The 26,215-nt window shown below is 36.6% G+C and overlaps 2 long non-coding RNA genes across 2 annotated transcripts; one reads left to right on the plus strand and one right to left on the minus strand.

Moving 5' to 3' along the window:
* The first annotated feature begins 1,785 nt into the window (after positions 1–1,785).
* On the plus strand, positions 1,786–21,796 carry LOC149113280 (uncharacterized). Its single transcript, XR_016206763.1, has 2 exons — positions 1,786–2,726; positions 21,199–21,796. It is a non-coding gene; the product is annotated as an uncharacterized LOC149113280 (long non-coding RNA).
* On the minus strand, positions 3,309–8,969 carry LOC149113281 (uncharacterized). Its single transcript, XR_016206758.1, has 2 exons — positions 8,702–8,969; positions 3,309–8,211 (listed from the first exon to the last, which is right to left on the minus strand). It is a non-coding gene; the product is annotated as an uncharacterized LOC149113281 (long non-coding RNA).
* Positions 21,797–26,215: the final 4,419 nt, after the last annotated feature.

The raw sequence follows: 26,215 nt of genomic DNA on the forward strand, positions 1-26,215 counted from the left end.
TTGTTAAACCATCCTCAACAAGAAACCGATGCGGTGAAAAAAAAAGAAAAAAAAAAAAAAAAAAGGAATAAAGATGCTATTTGATCATGATTGTAAGAGTGGTCTATGCTGACGCGGGGCTATATTGGTCCACTTAAGACACGACAGTTACATAACACAATATATTGTCATGTTTGTTTTGTCTACATCGCTTTCATAGCGAGGTGAACCGCTTTGTTTAACTTTGAATTTAGGTTAATTGGTTATCGAGAAACCACTCAGTTGAATGACCGAAATTAATATATTTGTGAACACTGTTTCAATGCGTTAACGGTTAAGTTTGCTACCTTCTCAGGTGTTGCCTAGTTCCCTGTCGTTAAGAAATTTTAAATTTTTATTTTTATCTGGGAATTTATTTAGAGAAAGTGAAAGGAACTCATAAGACCGTGATTCGAACTATCCTAACAGATACGAATTTTATACTTAGCAAAACAAAGCAATTGAGTGTAATTCAGGTTTGGGATCAACAGGCTCAATACGTTTAAGACTGGCTTTTATTATATTTTCCAACCTTTAGGACTACCTTTAGTCAATTGACACTCCGGTGTGGGTTTTATTCAGCACTCTCTGCGCTGAGGTCCCATTCCGCCGGCTTTGGCAATTTGCAAGAGGCAGATCGAGAACAACGTCTTAAATTACAGCGTCCACCATCATGGCAAGTCTAACGTACAAGAAAAGTTTTTTTTTTTTTCCTTTTTTTTCTCGGTTTTCACTACTGCTTATTCTTAATTGAAACTCATCGTAGATTTACACCAAATTCATCCCCCCAGCAGAGTGTAATTAATCATGTATGTTTCCCTAAGTGGTTATAGGTTTTAACCTTTTTTAATACATTGTGTAACTCACAAAGCCCCTGACCCTATTGAGGCGTTGAAACAACGTAGTGCTAGTGATAGTATACACCTGTGTTTGCTCATTTGCAAAATTGAAGAAAAAATCTATTAGATTTAGAAAAGTGAATTTTAAGTTACGTTAGCCTTGAAAATGGTGGATACTGGGTGTAAGTATTTGAGACGTTTTGGTGGCAGCTGACTGTGGAGAAAATGGTTGTAAGAACAAAATAGCTCAAAATCTATAGCTACTTACTTAATTACGCAGATCTACGATTTAGATTGCTCTAGAACTAGCTATGTGGTCTGAACCGATTTTACCGTAACAAATAATAATAATAAAAAATGCACTTGTTTGAAAAATGAGAGCTTTGGATAATTTCAACGTACCAAAATAAAACTATGCTGATCACCATGAGATTTAGACTATTATATTATTCAAGGGAACTCCAGCACAACATATGGAATCATTTTGACATTTTAGCGTCCGGAAAAACTGACATAATTGCAGAATTAATTCAGAATTGTTCAGTCAGAATTAATTTAGAATTGTTCAGTCAAGAGCTAAAGCCTTGTCTAAATGTCAACGTCAGTAGCGAAATTAGCTGTTACTTCTGATGACGTCTAGAGAGGTTAAATTACTATCTGCAGATCTTTTTTCTCAATGTAGGTTTCAAACCTCAAATATTTAAGATAAAAATAGTTTTCCAAATATATGTATATGTAACTGTTAATTTGAAAAAATTGTGTTGAATAGGATAGCATTAAAAGTTCAGACACTTTCACTCCTCAAATGAATTAGAATCCTTGATCAAACAAAATATTTATTTGTAATCGCGCCGATTTACATAACTTTGAACTCAACTCTTTAATTCAGAACACGACCTGTTTTGAACCCTTGCGTGATCGATTTTTTTTTTTTAATGACGCCCACTTTGAATACAATTGTACAGTCAAAACAGTGCTAGATACCGCGACAGCTAATTAGATTCTGGTTTAATGAAGGCAATGCCATCAAACGACTTGTGCAGCCTTAACATGAGAGAGAAGAACGGGAAGAGGTAATAACAAAACAAAATGAAGACTTAAAAGGGAAAACAAAAAAAGACCTTATATGGGCAATGATACCGAAAAGTGTGTTTAAAAGTAAGAAAATGAACCGTTTAATGGGCATAAACAGCGTTCTTTGTTAGCATTGTGCTTTAATAAAAATTAACACGCCAAAAAAATGTAAAGAAACATACTGGACCAAAATGATCATATATAACCTCTAAAAAACGCCCGCTTTGGCTAAGTGGCTTAAAACTGAATAACCTCTTTGACCTCATTCATCCTGGACCCTACCAGCGTATTGTGTACTGCGGAGCTAAATATAGCAAATGTAGATGTCAGGGTTCTTTGTCTTCGCATACAAAACTAAGAGCAGAAATGGCGTTAGACGAAGAAACTTAAGCTAAAAGGCCAACATTAAACAGCTTGAAACTAGCTAAAAAAGCACTTCTTAAGTAAATGTACATAACAAATAATTTTCCTTATCCTACTTGTGAAAAGTCAAAAATGTGCCCGCTTTTTCGTGGAATGCCGCAGCAGTTCTATGGATGGTAAGCAAATTAATGTAATAACAGTTTTAATTGTAGTCTTATGCAACAACCTGCAAAAAGCTTACATAACCTATGTTGATTTCAATAACATGAATTATTTTAACTTCAAATATTCCGTTATAACACTTGATGACTCAACGACTCAGATGATATTCATTGGATCCTTTTTAAGAGCTGGACATTTTAGGCTTGTCTATGGGTTTCACAGACGAACTTCAAGAGTGATTCGCTGACCAAAGGACGCCGTTGCATCAAGGTTTGTAGAACTTAATTAACATCGTTAGCTGTTACGAAGTACAAAATACGACTGGCTACAGAAAAAAAGAGAGAAAAAAAAAAGTAAATTGAATCATCCAGATATACTGAAGATTCAAATTCTGCAAAGCGTCCTTTTACAACTAAAAAACGATATATAGATATATTTTTTTCCATGAACCTTCCAGCAGAATTCATAACAACAAATAAGGTCTATTACGTAATTCACTGCAAGTAGGCGAAAGGCATTCTGTTCGGTCAACACTTTATTCAGGTGTGGAAAGAGGAACTATAAGTGAGACGAACTAAGTATTATCCGTTTTACCTTAGGAAATCTACACTTGTCTCCATTTTGATCTCATACACTAAATGAATCAATAAAAGACGCGGGAATTTGTTTCAAGCATTAAATAAACACTTAGTGCAAATTATATAACTGTACGTAGTTTTTACAGGACAAAGAAGAGGTCCGACTGTTAACGCTTATAAACTTTATGGCTCGTGGAATGCAAATAATGAAGCGGAATTAAGAATCTGATTAAGCTAAAAATTAGACCTGAGAGTGCTCTTCACTTCATTCATATTTTTAGCCTGTCCCTCACTCCGGTATAGTACAAAGTACACAGCCGGTATGTTAATTTTAGCACGTGTCAGTCGTGTTCCGGTCGCGTTCATTGCCTATTGTTGCAAATAAATTTGCTTCTCAATCCTATTTTCTTTTATGCCTATTACTTAAGATGCTAAAAGTTTACCAGTCAAACACACTGCATATTATTAGGTACTTAATAGATGGACTGTGTAACGGCGACAGTGTGAAATAGGGATACAATATGCCAATAACACGAATTTTGTACAACTGATATTAAAGTGGATTTTGGCCGTCTTACCGCCGGCTCAGTTCGGAAGCCGTTTAAGAACGATAAATTGTTAACTGAGGGGTTAATTTCCCAGCTGTTCGAAAACGGTTTTTAATTAGATAAGAAATATATAAGTCATGAGCAATGTGGCAAAAATATCTTGGAAAAATAGATATTAGCTCATAGGTAAACAAGGTAAACAGGGATCAGGGTTTATACTATGACTTAAGGGCTTTAGCTGTGATGTGAACAACAACTGTTCATTGTAGTGCAGGCTAGTACTGCCGTTAAATATGTCGTGGTCGGTCTTACCAACCTAAGAATGCCAAAATAAAATAGTTTTCATTCCATTCCGAAACTATTTTTAGTTGATAAATATTGATTGGTCCTATCATTCTCTACCGCAACGCGGCTTTCCTTCCGATAGGGACAGAATAAGACTACCACTATAATTACCGCCAAATCCAATCAAGGGTGAAAACATGAGACTCAGTAAGTGTTGTTAATGGGGATCAGGTGTCTATTACCTTGTTAAACCATCCTCAACAAGAAACCGATGCGGTGAAAAAAAAAAAGGAATAAAGATGTTATTTCACCATTATTGTATGGGTAGTCTATGCTAACGCCGGGCTATATCGGTTTTCTCTGCATCGCTTTCATGTTTAGGCTAGGCTCAAGCCACACTGTACTTGCAATCAGTAAACACGCCCTAAAAGAACAATACTTTATTTGAATTTCCATTCAATTTGCTTTGTGGCGGCGGCACGCACCCTAATCATTGATTACACTTGGCTGAGCACTAGAAATACTAGCATTATGAAGGCAACCAGCGAAATAGAACCCTCTCGATATATCATAGACGCCTGTTTTGGAACAGAAATGGAATCTCGAATCGTATGTTAAGTTTTCAAATCCGTTTTGAAAGAGCGAGATAAACCGCTTCGTTTAACTCTTAATTGAAGTTAATTGCCTATCGAAGAACCACTCAGTTCAATGACCGAAATTACGTAATATATCTGTGAACACTGAACACTATTTCAATGCGTTAAGTTAATTTTGCTGCCTGCTCAGGTGTTTCCTAGTTCCCTGTCGTTGAGAAATTTTAAATTCTTAATTTTATCCGCGACTTTATTTAGAGAAAGAGAAAGATCGTGATTCTAATTATCCTTACAGATAACAATTTGTACTTAAGCAAAAACAAAGCAATTGAGTTTAGTTCAGTATTGGGGTCAACAGGCTTAATATGTTTAAGAGTGGCTTTGATTGTATTTCCTAACCTTTTGGACTACCTTAAGAGTAGTTTTGTTAATTTGGGTGTCGGTTTTATTCACCACTCTCTGCGCTGAGGTCCCATTTACCGGGCCCTGGCAATTTGCAAGAGAGCAGATCGAGAACAACTAGAGCGTTTATATTTTTTTATCTCTACCATTGTGAAAAGTGTAACATGTATTATTAAGTTTAGTAATTTTTGCTTAGCTTTGTACATAGACTGTTAGGAAAGTCCTTCTACTTGTTTATTTAGTACCACTCGGATGAAGGACTTTTTCTACTTCATTGGCGCCAATTTTATCCACCCAAAAACGGGTAGCTGCGCTTCGACCTATCACAGTTGTCATGAATATCCCTTGGGGACAGAATTGTCAACGCAACGTGACTTGCGGTTGACTATAAGTTCCCGTGGCATGTCAGCGTCTTACGTAGGCGTAAGAGATTGTTCAGAACAACAGTTGCAGGAAATTTGGTTAAAATAAACGGCACGCAATGCGTGCAGAAGCGATGAGATTTAACTACCATTTCTAAAATTCTGGCTAGAAAGTTGGAACATAAACAAACAAACGGATGCTTAAACATAACTAGAAGTAACGGAAGGTACATCCTGTGTCTGGAGTGAGGAGAAGTGAAGAGAATGAAACAAGACAAAAAAATAATGCATAGAGGAGTGACGGGAGTGAGCAAAATCCTTTCTGTTGTTTTAGTTGATGTTGTTTATAATTCAATGCAATAAAGTCAAAACTCCTGAATAGCACCGAAAAAAGTAATTTGTCTCCCTTAACTTTTAATTATCAGCTATTTAGCCAATGTTTGCAGCCTTCAATAAGCATCTATTCAGAAGAGTTTCAAGTCATACTCATGTAGGCCAAAAAACACATAATTCAGAAGCAGGTAAATCAAAGATTAATAACTAAACGCTCCAATGCACAATAAAGGAAGAGGTGGCCACTGGTCTAGAAACTACTGTCAAGCAAGTTGTTTCAGAGCGAGTTGTCCGTATTTAGTTCAATATTCAAGCATGATCTGCACCAAAGTTTTATTCTTAAAAGACACAAAAACGCATTTCATTGAAACATATATGTAAGAAATATATTTCAAAAGCCACCATTTTCTGGTTCTTGTTTGAATACAGCTGATATTTGTCTACCCTGTGTGCCTGGTTTCTGATGCAAAATATGGCCAAAAGGATCATTGTTTGATGTACACACCATTGTAATGATCAAGGATTGAATGTTTTTTGTTCAATCACCCGTCGTTTAGTGTAACATTTTGGCATACTACAACATAGATACAGTAAAAACCCACGTGCAAGAAGCTACATATTTTGAAGTCTGGCAAAATTTGTTCTTGTATCTTGGCGTAGTTATTGGCAATTTAGGCTAAGTAGGTTTTTAATTAGGTTCTTAATTTCTATGAAGGAGATATATGAGTTGATTACCAGAAAAATAAATATACCTACAAGGTTTCAAACCGTTTGGTCCTTGAATATACGGTATTTATTCACAATTGTGTTATTTATTTTCTTGTAATGTAAATTTGAAATCTCAAAGTCACACTCTTAAGCTAAAACTTTAATCATAATTTAAGGTAATTCCTCTGAAATAAAAGTGACAATAAATTTTTGTTCAAACTTTGTCCACGAAGTATTTGTCACATGATAACTTCAATTTTGAAATAAAAAAGGGGGTGCCCATGCTCATTAAGGAGCAGTGAGGCATTGGAAATGCCCCATTTTGGCATTATTTAATGTTTATTATAAGAACGCATTCCAAGTAATTGTAAAATCTTTGTGAACCCAGACTCATAAGAACACGCATTAAACTACAGTCAATACATTGTGTCAGACACAAGTAAACATTTTAAGTTTGATTCAGGCAGAAAGCTAAATCCTTGATTAAAAATTTGAACCAAATTTCTTGATGTGGTTATTGACTGCAAAATAGAAAAGACCACAGTGTACCTGCTATTTTTCTTATTTATTCAATTTTCAGTTAACAATAAAGATTAGCGAAAAAACTGAGCAACGACGTTTCGGTGTCATCCTGGCACCATTTTCAAGTTAAAAAATATTTGTGCGAAAAGTAAACTAATTTATACCAATGGTAGAGGTGCGAAATTGAATAAATTAACATTAAGATAGCTGTTCAATGTTCATGTTCATTCCAATGAAGTGTCAAACACTGGTAATGAGTTCAGTGTCTGTTCAAAGCCTAAACAAATACTTTTGCGCGAATAGAGTCTGACTGTGTGTTAAGGCTCGGTTTCTTCTTGTGAATCCACAACATTTCGTGGATCAAGCAATCGAACTTTCCCTGACATTTCTTTAGGATCTTAAAGTTGTTAGTCAGGTCACCAACTATATCAACTCGGTGTTTATTTTGAAGGTGTTTTCCGATGGCGGTAAATCGGTGTTCCTCAATGCGCTTGTAAAGATGACGGCTAGTGTAACCGACGTATTCTGCATCACACAGATCACATATATAGTTATAAACAACGCACTGTTGATTGATCAAAGGTGGTTTTGGCTCTTGTACTTTGAGATCATCGCCAATTTTACGGCTTCTGAACACCGGCTGTAGTTTGTGATCAAGTTTATTACTCAAGTCCGAGAGATTAATTTATTCAATTTCGCACCTCTACCATTGGTATAAATTAGTTTACTTTTCGCACAAATATTTTTTAACTTGAAAATGGTGCCAGGATGACACCGAAACGTCGTTGCTCAGTTTTTTTCGCTAATCTTTATTGTTAACTGTATTTCCAAATTTAATCTTATAAGTATTCAATTTTCAGCAATAGAAATTAGATCAGTCTTTTCTCACGCAAAGCTTATGATTAGTTGATTACAATGACTGGAAAAAAATTGGGGTGCCCATGCTCGTTGGTGAGTTAGAACCATTTTTCAACTGACAGAGCTCAATATCAAGGCAAATCCGTCATGTTTTCAATATGCGCGTGCACGAGCGCGCGCTAATGACACCATAAATTATGCGCAGTAAGGATGCGCAATGCAAATGTGAGGAATGACCTTAACTGTGACCCACGTACATATATATAAGAGCCTGCTTGATTTTGCTTGGTTAAACAGGCTCTTATGTTTTTGGCTAATAAAATAGCAAATTTCTGCCAGCAGATTCTAAAAAATACACCATTAGGTTCTTACATAAATACATGCGTGATTTTACTGTGACATACATCTGGGAGGATGATCAACAGCCTCGGTCATCACTGTCTTGACTAGTGAAACATACATTGCATCTTGCATACATGTTTGTTACTGTCTATAGTTCAATACTTGTAAATGCACTGATAGCTATGTGAAGTAAGACCAATACACTATCATACCATTTCAGCGTTCTGCAAATAGAATAGAAGGGGTGAATTAATGATCAGAGTAAAATATTATGTATAATCATTTTCAACCATTAACTAGAAAATCATTATTTCCAAAATAATATTATAAAACATTTAAATATATCACATCACCTCATTGAATCACTTATAAGATACGACTTCTTAAAGTTTTGAAGGTATTGCATCATTTCCTCTTTTTTATTTACAAAAACTTCAACAGCATAGCTGTTCAATTTTCAGTATGATAGCCATGGATATCTCAAGAGTGGGCATGACCCTTGTTTTAGAAGCACAAAACCCCGGATTTATTTCCATATCACCGGCAAACCAAGTCATTAAAGCGGCAATATAAAATCACTTTGAAACTCAATGTTATTTGGAGGATCTATTGTCCCAGTAAATAAAAACGTAAACAACACACAGAACAGAACCTTTCGTTACGTTATCAAATGCGATCTACGTTCGAGCAGAGCAAAGATTTCGGACAGCTCACCTTTTTAATCCTTTTAAGAAACTGCCTTCTGGTATGTCCAATCTCGACAGTGGCGATACTTTCAATACCTATATCTACAAGCTCTACACTAAGTTTCGATGTGCTTGTGAGCTCAAATTTATCCGACAATGGATAAAATACTACAATCACTCCAGTCCCGGTGCGTGCGTTTAAAAACTGGAATTCCAAACAACACTTTGTCGATGCTACAAGCCGCCGAAAAACGATTTCACTCGATCCCGAAAACTCAAGATGGCGGTTTTCAAGGAAACAGTTTTTTTTTAGTTCCCAGTTCTCCTCGCTTCGATTCGGAATACATCGTGTACGGCGTAAGCGGGACACCATTTATCCAAAAGAATGCTGTATGTCAGGTTTAATCGATGACGTCACAGTCATCACTTAGAAATATATTGATCTGTTCCTCAATTCAAGTCAAGGACTCGCAAAGGTAATCTGAGGCGCCAGTTGCAAGTCACGCTACTCCTCATTATTATTATTATTATTATTATTATTATTATTATTTTGCGCGAAACCCTTCAAGCGAGACAAGTCGACCTCTCGCATCCTCGTCGCTCCTTCGGCTGCTTCGCGACCTTCACAACACTGGTTTGTGGCCTAAAATCTCGCAGTTCGCTTCGCATGCTTAGCTATTCTACCCTGAAGTCCATGCGGTCGACTTGTGGCAAGTCTATTTTGTATTCTGCTTTGTTATGAAGTCTTTCTATTAAAATTTAGGTAAGGACTTTCAATCTTCGTGTATTTTTTGTCCGCTAATTTGTCTGTCCGAGCTAATTTGTTTCGGAGCTGTCAATCATTTTCAATATCACCGCTTTGCACTCAATTCACTTTTCTGCACTAATGACTGGGATTAATTGACATGTTCTTAGCCAATCAGAACGCTAAAATTGTAGCTTATATATTATTAATATATTAGAAACTCTAATTATCATCGTTAATTGTTACGAGGCCGGTACAAAGTACGACCAAATACGACTGGGTACAGAGAAAAAAGTGAGAAAAAATTAAACTGAATAACTAGATATACTCAAATTTAAAATTGTGCAAAGCGTTCTTTTACAAAAATGATATAACTTTTTATCCTTGAACCTTCCAGCAGAATCAATAACAATAAATCTATTACGTAATTCGCCGGCAAATAGGCGAAAGGCATTCTGCTTGGTCAAGACTTTATTCATGTATATAAGACTAAGTGGAACTAAGTATTCTTAGCTTTACTTAAGGAAATCTAAACGTTTTCTCCATCATGATCTGATAGGCTAAATGAATCAATAAACGACGAGGGGGAAGTTGTTTTTTCAGGCATTAAATAAACACATGGTGCAAATTATATAACTGTGGCGGTAGTTCTAACAGGCCAAAGATAGGAGGTCCGACTGTAAAAGCATATAGATATATGGGTCGTGGTCTCGATTTCAAGTAATTAATTAGCAATAAAAATTGAGCTACAAAACAAACCTGCGAGTGTTGATTTTCTTCACTTAATTCACATTTTAGCCTAGCTGCCGCTTACTTCAGTGTAGTACAAAGTACACAGTATCTTAATTTTAGCACATGCCACATGCGGTCACTTTTCCTGTTGATCGATGCAAATAAATTTTCCACTCAATTTTCTTTCTTCAATGTCTATTTTTTTAAGGTGCTAAAAGTTTACCAATCAAACTGTATTATATTAGGTATTAAATAGACCGATTGTGGGACGACGATCGCGTGAAATAGGAATACGACATGCTAATAACACGAATTCCACACAACTGATATTATAAGTGGACTTTGGCCCACTAACCGGGGCCCCGTCTCAGCTTGGAAACCAATTCCTTACCCACCCCCACCGATGAAGTGTTAGCCGAGGGGTTCATTTCCAAGCTGTTTGAAAACGGTATTCAAGATAAGAAATATAAAAGTCATAAGCAATGTGGTAAGAATATTTTGGAAAAATATATATTAGCTGATAGGCAAACAAGGTAAACTGGAATTAATGTTTACACTAACTATGACTTAAGGGCTTAAGCTGCATGTATTGTGAACAACACCTGTTCCGCTTTATAGCAGTAGTACTGCCGTAAGGGTTAAATCTGTTGTGACCGGTCATACCGACCTGAGAATCTCGTGAGTAATTTTGATTTCATCCCAAAACTATTTTTAGTTGATAAATATTGATTTTCCTATTATTCTCTACTCCAAAGTTGTTTTCCTTCAGTGGGTGTATCGATTATAATGAATAAAATGAACAATACAATTGCCGCCAAATCCAATCAAGGGTGAAAGTATGAACCGTAGTAAGCGTTGTTAAAGACATCACGTGTCTATTACCTTGTTAAGCAAGAGAACCGATGCGGTGAAAAACGGAATAAAGATGTTATTTTACCATGACTGAAGAAGTGGGCTCTATTGGGCCACTGAAAATATGACGGTAACAGCACTATATACTGTTATTTTTGTTTTGTTTCGGAAGCCAATATCTCGCTAGCCAACATTTATATCGGCTTAATTGAACTGATTGATGTAGGCAGCACTTCTAAGTGAGACATATTGTCAGAGATTGTCAGAAACTCTCAGAAACTGAAAAAGACTGCCTTGCACTTGCATTGTACTTGCATTCTTAGAAACACTCGCACTTGAACATTGTTTACAACAACCCTGTTGTTGCTTTTTCAAGATCATAAGTCAGTATTCGAATCTCGGTTGAACAATACCTGTCAAGGATCGGCTTTTATAACCATTTTCGTGAATGCAAAGGATTCCTTATCGCATTTCAAGGGTCAGTTATAGAATATGATGTGCGTGGCGCCAGTTACAGGCAACGATGTCGGACTCCGGAAATTTTGCTACAATTCTCGGAACCAAGACGTTAATTCTCATTCCAAAATTGAAACAAGATGTTACACAATACAAAAAGTAGAATGAAGTGATGCTTTGGTTGACACAAATGATGTGCTACAGAGTGTATATTCCATCACTTATAAGGCAAACGCATGATGTGCAGGAAATTAAATATAAATTAACCCTACAATTTTTGATGTCATTGATTCGACCGTCATTTTCTGCCAATTAGAGCATCCATGAAATGGACACGCACCCCAACAAAACGTGAACGCTCTAAACGTAAACACAATCTAAAAAATTTCTTTTGAGTGGCTTCCAGAATAACTAGCTTGTTCGTTTCAACAAACTTCAACCTAAAACACTTACCATGATATATCAAAACAAATATTTTGGAGGGATTATCAAAGTTTAAGATAAGGATACTATTCCAAATAACTAAAATCCTATTTTCTAATTAAAATTCCTTAAATTACTCCAACTGTGATTGCACAAAGTCATTAAAATGAGTTTAAAAAGCTCGCCTTTGAAAAGTGTTAAATAGAGTTCACATGGGAAAGCGCTTTAGTAAGCACAAAGAGGCTAGGAAAACAGAAACAGCTAACACATCTCACTCAAAACCCTACCGTGACAATCAAACCACAAAACTATAAGAATATCATCTATAATTTCCAGGTCAAATGCATATCATTCTTTTAAGTCTCGGACTTTCGCCTGCCAACCTCTTCAGGCCTTCAAATTTAATCAATGAATATCCCCTCTCTCTTGTCTCGGACTCTCTTGGTTAGAAGAGGTAATAAATAAACATTGTGAGTTTACCCTTCTCTTCAAAACTTCTTCTAATCTATAGCATATGAATATTTGCTACATGTTATTTTTAGAACTACTCGGATAAAATCGGTACCCAGGGATTTTATGTAGCACGATATTTTAATTTGGCAAATAATAAACCATGCAAAGACCTTCATTGATGTAAACCTTTCCTCTAAAGGTCTTTCACAACTGAACACATTTCTCGTCCAAAGAAGGCACAACACTGCGACAACGGTGCAGAAGTGACGTAAAAGCGGCGCTAGCGTACTCGCGAAAGCAGACTATACCTACTGTCTGAACACACTAACAGATATAGCTTACGTTGCAGGCGCAAACGGGGAAGGGATGGGGATCGGGTGGCGAAAGGAAGCCCGTTTCCAGTAAGTGGCCCAGTTTAATTTCCTTAACCCGTAAAATTAAAAAAAGCGAAAAGAACGCTACGCACACACAAGTAGGCAGTGCGGACCTATTTATTATATCGCTTCAAGCTCAAACCACACGGTACTTTCAATAAGTAAACACGCGCTAAAATAGCAAAACTTTATTTGAATTTCCATTCAATTTGTTTTGTGGCGGCGGCACCCTAGTCATTGATTACACTTGGCTGAGCACTAGAGAGACTAGCATTATGAAGGTAGCCATGCAAAATTGAACCTTCTCAATATTTCAGTGAACGCCTTTTTAGAACAGAAATGGTGGAACTTCAATATCGAATATTTAGGTTACTTTTTCCCTTAAGCTTATTTTTTCAGAACCTTTTTCAAAGAGCGACATGAACCGCTTCGTTAAACTCTTAATTTAAGTTAATTAGTTTCCGAAGAACCACTCAGGCAAATGTATGACCTAGATTCATATCTCTGTCAACATTGTTTCAATGTGTTAAGTTATTTTGCTGCCTGCTCAGGCGTTACCTAATTTCCTGTCGTTGAAAATTTAAATTCTTGATTTTATCAACAACTTTATTGAGAAAAAAAAATTAAAAAAAGCATGACCTTATTCTGACCACTTCGATTAACGGAGGAAATGTACAATGATTTTTAAAACAGGTTTCTGCAATCACAATCACCGATACTACCACTCTAACCAGCCACTTAAAATTGATTCGGCAACATTAAAATCTCATTGGAAATTGCGTCGACTGAATAAATGTAAAATCCGCTAAAAAGGGATGTCATGGATAAGTAAAGAAATGTAGTCAACGGCTATTTAACAATCAGAACTTATATGAACTTATATATGACGGAAAAAAAGGAAAGCAAGTCAAAAGATCGTGATTCAGTTTCTACTTACTGATAAGAACTTTGTACCTAAGCAAAACAAAGCAATTTATTTTAGTCCATTATTGGGGTCAACAGGTTCAAGACTTTGAAGACTGACTTTTATTATCTATTACTTTGATTTGTTAAATGACGTCTACTCAAGTAAAGATGGAGAAGCATAAATGATCTATGATTTCGTTTGTTCCATATGCTTGAACTTTCTACCTATCAAGTTTTTTGTTGAGTATTTCTTTAAAAAACCTCGCTTCCAATTACCGAAGAAAGGTCATTTATTTAGCATATAAATGATTTAATGCTCCTGCCTTATGGTCAATGAATCTGTTCAGGCTTCCGGTCAGGTGATAGTAATACGATCTTGCAATTTAACTCCCCGTTATAAGGCGCAGATGAGCTATATTCATCCTTCATTTCTTAAGCATTCAAGGCGAAACCAACTACACTTTTCCCACCTACCCATCCCTGTTTTCCCAGACAAAGTTACTATCAGCGCACGTTCAGGTATCCCCTCACATCGGCTGGGAGTAGTTTCATTTAAAGTAAGCTCCATCTGAATTGCCATAGATGTTACTAAAAATAAACGGCCACTTCGGTGGCCAAAAGATGGCAGAGAGTGTCACGTGATCTCTCTTCTTAACCAATACACTGAGTGCGGTTTATGCATCACCGGACATAAATGTAAATAACCCGCGAGATTAGGCATAAATGGGGTAAGATTGGCCCATAATATCTCTTATGCGAACATGGTGACCCATCATTTTTGTTTTGTATTTTTTGAAACAGTCAATGGTAAGAAACATTCAGACACAGTTTCAAAAAAATCGTTCGACAACTTTTATTTCTGAGGAAGCACCTTAACTGACCCACACTCGATACGGGACTTTAATTGGTGAATTCCTGACGCAGTCAGAATAAGATAATGCCCATCCGAGCTGAGGTTGACCAAATCTGTCAGGCTCTACCAAAAATCGTGAAAAATCATGTCTTCGCCAGATTTTCAGTTTTTGATAAACGTGTCCACGCTTGAAAGGCAACAAATTACTTGTTTACTACAAAATGTCAACCGTATAAGACATTTCACATCTTTTGTTCAAGGAAAAGCACATGTTTACAACATGATCTTTCGTCATCAGCTATTTGATAGTGAAATGTTGCCTCAGGTACATTGTTACTTGTATCCTTCATCTTTTTGCGCAATGGCAGTTGTTGCTGAAGTTCCATCTCCTTCGACAAGCGATGCTCCTTTTCGATACACAAGAATGAAGGGCAAAAAAAAGTTTTCAAGTATTGTATTCGTCCTTGTTTCTTTTTTACTCCCAGAGAACACCAGATTTGGTAATTGCATCACACCAGAAAACTGGCTACAGGGTTGTTTCGTGGAACAAGCGATGGATCATTTGAGAATTTTGGCATAGCAATAAGCATGAGAACAGCAACGGCTTCTGAAACGTTAGACAGTATCGTCAATGCGCTGCACCACGTTCGAAAATACATCATCAAATTCTCCACAGCCGAGGCGAAGGAGAGCAAGGAGAAATTCCCCGAAAACGCGAATCCTGGGCGGTTTGATAAAATATTCAAAAGAATGAACATCTTCAGGCATATGTCACTAGCTGGCTATGGAACCAGAACACACATGGCAGAAAACAGCTTTTCAGACTTGTTCCAACAACCTTGCGCCTCCATTGACTGCAAAACGCAAATAATTTAATCGACTATAAAGAACTAAGACAATTATTAAAATAGTTAAACAGTAATAATAAAAAAGGAGAATAAATAAAATAAAAAAAAAACAATAGAATGGAAACAAAATTAAAAAAAAAAAAAAACATATACAAAAGCCAGTTACTGTAACGTAGTTAGACTTTTATAAAAACATGCTGATAGTCTGATTTTTTGGTGAAACCAATTACGTTTTACAATTAACAATTTTACAAAACTTTTCTTGTTGGTGAACAATGCCATTACATTATGGATATTATGCAACAGTCCTTGACGTCGCCTATCTCATCCAGGTCGACATTACTTTAATCTTTAGTCATGGCTCGAAATCTCAGAGTGGTGATCCACATCATGATAGTTAAAGGGGTAGGTCACTCCAAAAACCGTGTATTTTTTTCCATCACCAATAAAAAGTTCACATTGAGTTGGGTTACTCACCGTTGTTTTAGCTTCTGAACTGGATGTGATCCTTATGAAAAAGAAGTGAAAAGTTCGACACCGGGAGCCGCCATTTTGAAAGGATCTTGAAGGCCAGGCCGCATATACCTGACGTCATTCCGTCCGAGAATGTGTTTGTTCGTTTGAGCTTTAGTATGGCTGCGCTTGAAGCTAGAACGTGCTAGTGATTCCGGGGATGATAATAATCAAGTTGAATGGAACGATTGGTTGGAAAATGCTCTGTGGTGTACTTGTGAGAGATGTGCAGCCATGCCGACGCAAAGAGAATGTGTTTGTTGCCGAGAACAGCCGGAGTAGGTCACCAAGATGGAAGGTACATTTTACAGTACAATTGCAATGGACGCAGTTAGCGGAAGAGGAAGTTTCTTTTTAATTGTGTATTGCTCTCAGAATTGAATTGGTGGCTTAAATAAATCCCCAGTATAATGCTTTTGATCTGATTTGTCTCCATTTTTATTTTACTGGCGGTTCAATGCGGAGGGAGTTCTGGTATCACAGAAACTGACGAGGTTTCAATGGTGTGTTTAAATCGGGCGAATGCTTTCCACCTCACAAGTCCGTGTTTTTACTCATAAAATTTGGATACTTTTTGCCCGTGCTCGTACGTGTTTGCCAGGTTTCTTTACACGTATGGACTACGTGGACTCTTGTGAAATACGCAGTGACTTTACATGTAAGATGCGAAGTGAAATCGACGTCTTTGACGTGAAATGTGAAATTGACGACATTCCTTATCATTACATAAGATTTTTTGTGAGAATTGTAATTTGTATTGTTGGAAAGCTAAGCATATGTAATAGATTTTGGACAGAAGAAAAAAGTTTATGGAACTTTTACATGCGTAATTATCAGCTGATGAAGGAAAATTCACTCTGCTAGTGTGTTTATCCGTATCGCATGTGTCGTGTTTACTCGCCTCGTTACTTGACAAAGCATGCAGTAAAATTAAAGCTTCATTTTTTACCGTAGATTTGCTTTCATTAGCAACTGTAATTCCCAAAATGATGTGAATGCAAACACACTGTCCTTAATTAATGATGAATCGTGTTGATAAAATTGAAAACAAATTGTAACACATTTCAGACAAAATATTATTTACCTGCGGATATCGGATTGCGCTATAGCAGGAGTTGTTATCGGTAATTGTCGATATGTAGATAGGACTGATGTACAGTTAACTACTTCTTCCGATGTATTCCAAATCAAATTAGATAGCATTTAAAAATTTGTAAGTATTTTAACTCATCCCTGGCTGTCAAGGCCGATTATTAAACACGCTCTGATTTTGGCCCACACAAGAGATTTATAAAGCGAAAAAAAAAATACTTTTTCGATAAAAGAAAACCGTACCGGGTTAGTTTGACTTGTAATTTTAAAGAAATCTGCAGGGCATTTGAAGTTCCCACGGTACCCTAAGAAATTTAATATATCACTTCCAAAAAACGCATGCAGTCGCTATGCATCAATGAACACGAAAACACGAAAACCCCAGCGCCAGTCTACGAAATATAATGAATTAAAGCTTGTAACATAGAAGCTTTTTTTTATAAATACTGGTAAGACTGGTAAATGATGAAAAGAATTTCATTCAGCCATTTTCCCTGTTATTATAGAAAAAAAAAGCGGCAAACTGATTATACATGAAACTGACCCGTGATTCACGCCGTTTTAGCGTCTTTTTCGTGAAAATATATTGCCTGAGGGGTCGAAAATTTTTGGCGACTAAAATACTTGTGCTGGCGACCAAACCTGAAAACTTAGGGGCCAGCTGGCCCCAAGGTTTTTTCTTGAAATTCAAGCCCTGTCGTCCAGCGAGGAGCTTCAATTTCTTACGCGGAAATAATATTTACCCAATCAAGTCAACGACAGTTCTGCCGGGCGAAAATGTTTTTAAAAATGAAAAGTATAACTGATAGCTACCTCTTTTCGTTCCTTGCGATGCGCCGTTCGCTTGCAATACGTGCCTTTACAAGGGCCTTCCGTTGAAAAATTGTCGGAAAGCATTTTCTTCAATGACCTCCTTCTTGTGTTTTCAGCCACAAGCTCAAATCGGTATTGAGATTTGAAACAGTCGTCTGTGAAATGCTCGTTGCACACGTACACATTTTCGAGTTTTTTTGGCATGAATCTCTCATCCCGACGTAGCTGTTCGAACCACTTCTTTGGCAATTTTTTGTTCTTTTTAGGCAAGTTAAGGGAAGTCACTCCCCTTTCCCTATCCTTTTCGGTTCCGGTTTTACAGCCCGGGCCAAATTTTTCAGCTCACAACTGAATTTAGAACAGAAAAGAAGAGCATTAGCCTTTGAGCTTTGCGCCAATTCGGACGGAATGACGTCACGGATATGCGGCCTGGCCTTCAAGATCCTTTCAAAATGGCGGCTCCCGGTGTCGAACTTCTCACTTCTTTTTCATTAGGATCGCATCCACTTCAGAAGTTAAAACAACGGTGAGTAACTCAACTCAATGTGAACTATTTATTGGTGATGGAAAAAATCCACGGTTTTTGGAGTGACCTACTCCTTTAAGCAAGATGACTTGTTTCGCGGCTCTATAAAAGAGCGAGTGGTGCCATATCAGTGAATATCGTCATGGCACATATGTTACAAGACTGATTGGTTTAGTCTCTTGACATGTTATACTACGATGAAAATTCTTGCTGGTGTAAAATAATTCCATGGTGTCTCTGCACACTGTTTTGATCATATGCTTTTCTTCTGCTGAATTTTTTTTTCTTCCGTAAACTGTTGCAAATTTGAGACTCTGGTCAGGACTTCTAAACCTCATTTGTTTACCATTGTATATAGCGGGCATTGGTCCCTACCCTACCAAATTTACCTTTCCCTATCCAGTTTGGTTGATGCTAAGGCATGTGGCTAAGACCTTTATGGGACCTCCAGTCGGTCAAAAGACATTCCAGCGTTATTCCTTCACATTTTTGGAACGTATCGTCTATGGTAATTCTTTCAACGTTTTCGGTCATGTTTTCCTCTTGTCAGGTGTCTTGCTAAATTTTCGTAGAACTGAAACTTGCACATGCCAAATAACCTCTGAAACGCTACAAACCTGGTTTCTTCGACAACGTAAATACATGCTTACAACTAAGGTTAAACAGTTATATCCTTACAATCTAGTATATACAGAAAAAAAGAAACAACAACAATAGCAATAACAACAACTTAAAACTATTTTTCCCATAATCCTAGAAACAAATCTAGTTTCTAATAAAATTTACAGGTATCGAAAGTAAGTGAGAGTTGCGAATTCAGCAAGGGGAATACGTTTATATTCCTTTTTATAAAGGAAAAACACTTGAGTTCTTTTTTTTTTTTTTTTTTTTTTTATCTTCTTACCTTTTAAGTAGGTCTTTCCTCTGTCAACATTGTTTTAATTTCTGTCATGACTCACTATCTCAATGCGGTGGTCCAGGTACTGATAGGCCAGCAAGTCTGGGTTGTTCTTTATTCCGCATTAAAATAATAATAATAATATTAATAATAATAATAATAATAAATAAATAAATAAATAAATAAATAAATAAAATACCATTCCATCTCTTTTGACTATCGATGGTCCTCTTGAACAGATCAGAATGCTGGACAGCAATTTTCAAGTTCACGCACTGTCTTCGTTCTTATTTACTCCGAGTGAACATTAGGCGTGGGCACTTTATTCCCCCCCCCCTCCCCCCCCCCCCCAAAAAAAAAAAAAAATCCTGGTTTTATTACATACTGAGACACACGATGAATCATAAAAAAAAAATGTACCAATCATGCAGCCTCTAGTCATTGCCTAATACACAGCGTACCAGCGTTATTCCTTCCTCTTTTTCATGAATGTATCCTACATGGCATTTTTTCCCACTCTTTTGATCTTGATCTAATTTTTTCTAAACTTTTGTACAGCTCAAACTCTGCTCATGGCACGCATCCTGTCAAAACGCTACAAAACCTGGCTTTCTCAAAAAAAAAAAATTACACCCGTTTAAAACTACTATCCTTATAATTTAGTGGGAGCGGAAAAAATAAATAACTACATAAAATTAACAAAAATATTTGTTTCAGAAAAGTACACATAAAACATTTATCTAGTTTCTAAAAAAAAAACAAAAAAAAAAGAACAATAAGTATCGAAATTAAGTGCAAGTAAAAAAATTGTTACAGAGAAATGAGTTCATATCCCGTTTTGTAAAGGCAAAAAGAAAAATTGTCTTCCTGATTTTTAGTAGGTCTTTCTTCAGTCTTAGCCGACAACAAAGAAAAGTGCAAAATGGCCTGCTCAGGTACATCAACATTTCTGTAATCTCGGCACTCATGGTTCACAATCTCAATGCGGTGTTCCACATACTGATAGTCCAGCAAGTTTGCGTCGTTCCTTGTTCTGCATGGGAAACAATATTAGGATTCCATCTCTTTTGACTACCAATGGTTCTATTCGACAGATTAGAATGTTGGGCAAGAATTTCCATGTGCATTTACTCTCTTCTTCCTCTTTTCATTCCCAGTGAACATGAGTTGTGGGAGCTGTGTATCATCCAACACACAATGAATCGTTCATCATTCGAAAATGCAGACATCGTAACAACGATGAAAAACAACTGCTCCTGAAACGTAAGACGACATCGTCAATGTTTTGTAACACATTAATTTCAAAGGACGTGATGAAATTTTCTACCAACAAGGCAAAGAAGAGCAAGAGGTATTCAACGGAAAACACAGATTTTCGGGTTTCTTCAGAGACTCATCCAAGCTACTCCGTCGACGACAGGCCTTACTTTAATTAAGGGTTATTTTTTTTTTTAATTAAGCGCGCAGATAAACTTCAGTGAAAAACATTAAAGAATTATGTGAGGTATACATGAATATGTGGGGTTGCTCAGCGTCACGATTCTTGTAGGGTCAAGGCTTGTTAACAAATTACAGGTAAATGTTAAAAATATTGTTAAAAAGACGCTTAATGGCGATGTAAATCAACCGACGTTTTGGCATTACTGCCTTCTTCAGGGTGTTTAAGCTGCTCAGTGTGTTAACAAATTACCTTGTCCAAATAAACTGTTTCCATGTTTATAGCACGAGAATATAGCTCTGTGTGTTAAGCAGATGTGCTATGAAAAGTCCTATAAGAACATTTTTTTTTTAGTCCTGGCAGATATTATGCCTAATCTAGAGGAAGGTAATTTATCCATACATTTTTATTATTGGGCGAAGTATACATCCAGGTGTTGGTAAGTTTCGCCATTTCCAAAATTTGTTGAATTAATACGCATTCCGCGGCCTTGGCGACTGTGAGATAATCAGGAAAGCAAAGAAAGTGGAAACTTTGTTACTTCTGGGCTATCTGAAGGGTTCATCCTCCATAATGGCAGTTATTTCTTCTCTTATGCCATAGGAAGTTCAATCTTTTTTCGGCTACCGATGGTCCTTTTCGACAGATCAGAAGGCTGGACAAGAATCCTCATGTACATGACCTGTCTTCGTCCTTCTTTTTTTTTTTTTTTAAACCGTGTGAACACTAGATGTGGGAACTGTATTCCAACACTGAATACTGGCTGTCAGGCTTTACCTTTTCATACAGGAGGCATTGCAATAAATGTGATCATTAAAACTGCTTCTGAAACGTCAACGAACTGAACCACATACGAAGGGATGTTATCAAGTTCATTGTCACCAATGCAACGAGAGCAAGAAGAAGTCCGCGGAAAAGAAACAGGGCAGAACTGGAGATGTGTCTCCAACAGGAACTAGAGCACATATGACAGCCAAAAACGTTTTTGTCAGTTTAACCTACAACAACTTTATGCGTCTACTATCTGCAATTTCTAAGAACGCTAAATAAGGAAATATCTTTAAAACATATCGATAAAATAGTGTACACATAAACAAAAGACGTTACAGTGCAGTGTAAATAACACAATCAAGACTAAATACAACAAGCAAACAAAATATGGAAACAAATTTGTCACACAAAAAAAAGAAAGAAAGAAAAACATATGCAAAACAAGTGTATGATAGTCAGAGTTTTATAATGATTCTTGGAGCCAAAGATGATGAATGAAATCACGTTAATGTTTCTGCCGTTGGTGATGGCAGTTTGGTTAACGCCGGATTTAAAATTTTGCAGACCTTGGCCTGTTCCCCAGTGAACGAAGCCACCACATTGTTAAAATTATGGCAGCAGTCATACGGCTACTTCCCTCTCCTGTCCAAAATTTCCAATGCTGTCAAAAGACTTCTACATCTTTCCAAGTATCAGTGACATTCTAAGTGATGAAAAACACCTCTCCACTGGGAGTTAAAAGTACTGTGGTTAAAAACAGGTTGTCTCAAACGGATACGTTTTTTTCATTGTTCCATTCAATTCTTCTTTTAAATCAGGCCTTTTTTGTTGGTGACGTCAAGATGTACATTGTTATAATCTTAATTTTTCCATGGCTCAAGATCTCAGTTTGGAACTCCACATCGAGATAGTGAGGCAAGATGACGTGCTTCTATGGTCTGCCTCTTTTAAGGAACAAATTATGACATATTAGTGAACATCGGTTACATCATCTGGTCCTTTTTCTCCCATACCTACAGTTACCGTCCACTTCTGTCGGTCGTAAGCCACCCTTTTGGCCTGCTACCAACTCATGTTGCAAAAAACAATAATTGAGACATAATAAGAGTTTATAATGATCTTTCAAGCAAAACGATCATGAATGAAAACAATGGTAATACTTCTACTTTTTTGTGAAAGCAATTTTGCTGTACGATTTTTAATTTTTTAGAGCTTACCTTGTACCCCAGTTAACGATGCTATCACCTTATGAAACCTATGGCAGCAGTCCTCGATGACGGCTACCTCGCTTCCCTGTCCAAACATTTACAAGGCTGTGTTACTGACTTCTACATCTTGTCAAGTGTCCATGACAATGTAAGTGAAAAACACCTCTCCATTGGGATTTGAAGGTATCGTGGTTTCAAACAGATTGTCTCAACTGGAGAAACTCAGGGTTATTTTTCGTGACGTCTTCCTTTTCAACCTATTTTCTTCCATTTGTTAAAACATGAATGTGCATAGTAGACACGCCATCCATTTCATCCGGGTGGACGTTGTTATGATCTCGTCAGGAGAGACGGCATGATTCTATGCTCTATAAAGGAACACATGGTGGAATATCAGTGAACATGGACTGGGTACATGATGAAAATTCTTCCTTGCGTAAAAACAGTCTATGGTATATCTGTCCACTGTTTTGATCATATGTTTCTCTTCTAATGAAATTTTTTCTTTCGCGAACTTTTGAAAAGTTCAGACTCTGCTAAAGGCCTCTAAACTTATTTTATTTACCATTGTATATATAGCGGGCATCGTCATTGTTCTCTTCCCTACCAAATTTACCTTTCCCTATCAATATTGGTTGCTGTTAAAGCAGGCGGCTAAGATCTTCATGCAACCTCTAGTCGTTCAGTAGACATTCCAGCGTTATTCCTCCGCATTTTTGGAACGCATCGTCTATGGCATTTCTTTCAACTTTTTCGGTCATGTTTTTTCTGTTTTCGGTTGTCTTGCCAAATTTTCGTAGAACTTAAACTCTGCTAATGCAACATAACCTCTGAAATGCTACAAAACCTGGTTTCTTCAACAACGTAAATGCATGTAATAAAACAAACATAAAAAACAATATATCCTTGTAATCTAGTACGTACAGAAAAAAAGAAACAACAACAATTTAAAACAATTTTTCCCATTACCCTAGAAAAAGTTTGTAATAAATTCTCTATTCCATCAACATGGTCCTAATCTCTGTCATGGCTCACAATCTCAATTCGATGATCCACATACTGATAGTCCTGCAAGTTTGTGTCGTTCTTTGTTCTAATTTACTCTAAACTTGTGTACAGCTCAAGCCCTGCTCATGGCACGTATCATCCCAAAACGCCACAAAACCTGGCTTTTTCAACAAAATTACATCCGTTAGCAACTAATTAATATCCTTGTAATCTAGTGGGTACAGAAAAAAAACAAATAAATAAAATATTAACAATAGTATTTGTTTCAGAATAATACAAATATAACATTTATCTAGTTTCTAAAAATATCAATGACTATCGAAATTAACTGCAAGTAACGAATTAATTCAAGAGAAATGAGTTCACATCCCGTTTAATAAAGACGGCAGAAGTCTTCTTTTTCTCTTTGTCGTCCGCATGATTTTTATTAGGTACTTCTTCAGTCTTATTCGACAGCATAGAAAAGTGCAAAATGGCCTCCTTACGTACATCAACATTGTTGTGATCTCTGTCATGGTTTACAATCTCAGTGCGGTGGTCCACATACTGATAGTCAAGCAAAATTGTGTCGTTTTTTGTTTTGCATAGAAAACAATATTACGATTCCATCTCTTTCGACCACCAGTGGTCCTACGCAATAGATCAGAATGCTCGACAAGAATGTTCATATATATGAACATGCATTGTTTTCGTCCTTTTTTTTTTGTTTTGATGAACAACGACTGTTTCTGAAACATTAGACGACATTGTCAATGTATTGTAACATATTTGAAAGGGCATGATAAAATTTCCACCACCAAGGCAAATAAGAGCAAGAAGTATTCAACGAAAAACACAGATTTTCGGGTTGTCTTCAGAGGGTCATCCGCCGACTACGCCTGCTCTTGATGGTTATTATTATTATTATTATTATTATTATTATTATTATTGTTGTTATTGTTATTGTTATTATTATTATTATTTAATTACGTGTACAAATAAACTTCGGCGAAAACATTAAAGTACGAGGTATACATGAATATGTGGGGCTGCTTAGCGTTGCGATTCTTTTAAGGTAAGGGCTCGTTGACAAGTTATAAGCAATATTTTTTTCCTTTGGTGATGCTATTCTTCCCAAACTATTTTCTTCCACTTTAACATGAATGTGTATATTAGAAAACGCCCATCTCATGCATCCATGTTATTGTTATCATATTTTATAATGGCTCAAAATCTCAGTGTGGAGTTCCAATTCGTGATATACAGGCAAGGTGACATATTTCTAGATCTATGCTCTATAAAGGAACACAGAATCATGGACTGGGTACAGAGGAAAACAATACTGTATGGTTTAGTATGTGAACATGTTATGCCACGCTAAAAAATTCTTCCCTCGGCAAAATGTTGTGAAAGTAACATCCGTGGTATTTCATTCCACTCATTTGACCTTTGTTACCGCTATCTAGGTGTCATCTTGCTAAACTTTCGTAAAGCCCAAACTAATGCTCATGGCTCATAGCTTCTCAAGCGCTACAAACCCTGGCTTCTTCAACAGTTTTATTGAAATATATCCTTAATCTAGCAAGTACAGAAAAACAACAATTTAAAAGTACTTTGTTTTTTTCATAATCATACTAATAAAACCTAATTGTAAGTATCAAAAGTAAGTCCGAATTACAAATGTGAGGGAAATGGGTTCGTATTCCCTCTATAAATTACGGTAAAATACTTCTTTCTTTGTCGTCTCCCTGCTTTCTTGATAGGTCTTTCTTCAGCCTTAGTCGACAGCATAGAAAAGTACATTATGAATAGTCTCGTGCAGTCAACATTGCTGCAATCACTCATGATTCAAAATCTCAATGTGGTGGTCCACATAACGACTGTCCAGCACGTTTGTATCGTTCGTCGTTCTTATTGCTCTGTCCGATTCCTCTACAGTTTAAAGTCAGGCAACATTTTCTTAAATTCCTCCTATGATATGAAACATGTGTCTGCCTCTGAGGTTTTTTTTTTTTTTTGTAAATCTTGGTAGAATTCAGACACTGATTACCTAGAACGTACAGAAAAACAACAACAACAACTCAAAAGTTTTCTTTCATTATTCTACAAAAAAAAAATAATAAATAAAATAAATAAACGTTAACTAGCTTCTAATAAATTCTTTAAGTATCGAAATTAAGAATGAATTACACAAATGCAAATAAGGCATATACATTCATATTTCCTTTTATAAAGGTAAACCACTTCTTTCTTTTTGTTTTCTTCCTGCTTTTTCAGAAAGTATTTCTTCAGCCTTGGTCCACAAAATAGAAAACTGTAAAAGGGCAGTCTCATGCAAATGAACATTGCTGTAATCTCTGTCATGGCTTAAAATCTCAATGAGGTGGTCCACATACTGACACCCCAGCAAGTTTATGTTGCTCTTCGTTCTACATAGGGGAAAAAAAATACGATATTTCATCTCTTTCCACTACTTAATGTCTTTTTCGACAGTTGAGGAAGCTGACCAAATTTTCAAGCAGATATGCTGTCTTCGTCCTTTTTCACTGCGTGTGAGAACTGTATCTCACCGGAGAAAGAATCCTGGCATCATCCAGCACACCATGAATCATTTAAAAATTCATACATGCCAACAAGCATTTGAATAATAACCT

This window comes from Orbicella faveolata, unplaced genomic scaffold (genome assembly GCF_042242905.1).
Source record: "Orbicella faveolata isolate gen_17 unplaced genomic scaffold, um_ofav_v1 contig_15, whole genome shotgun sequence".
Taxonomy (NCBI): Eukaryota; Metazoa; Cnidaria; class Anthozoa; order Scleractinia; family Merulinidae; genus Orbicella; species Orbicella faveolata.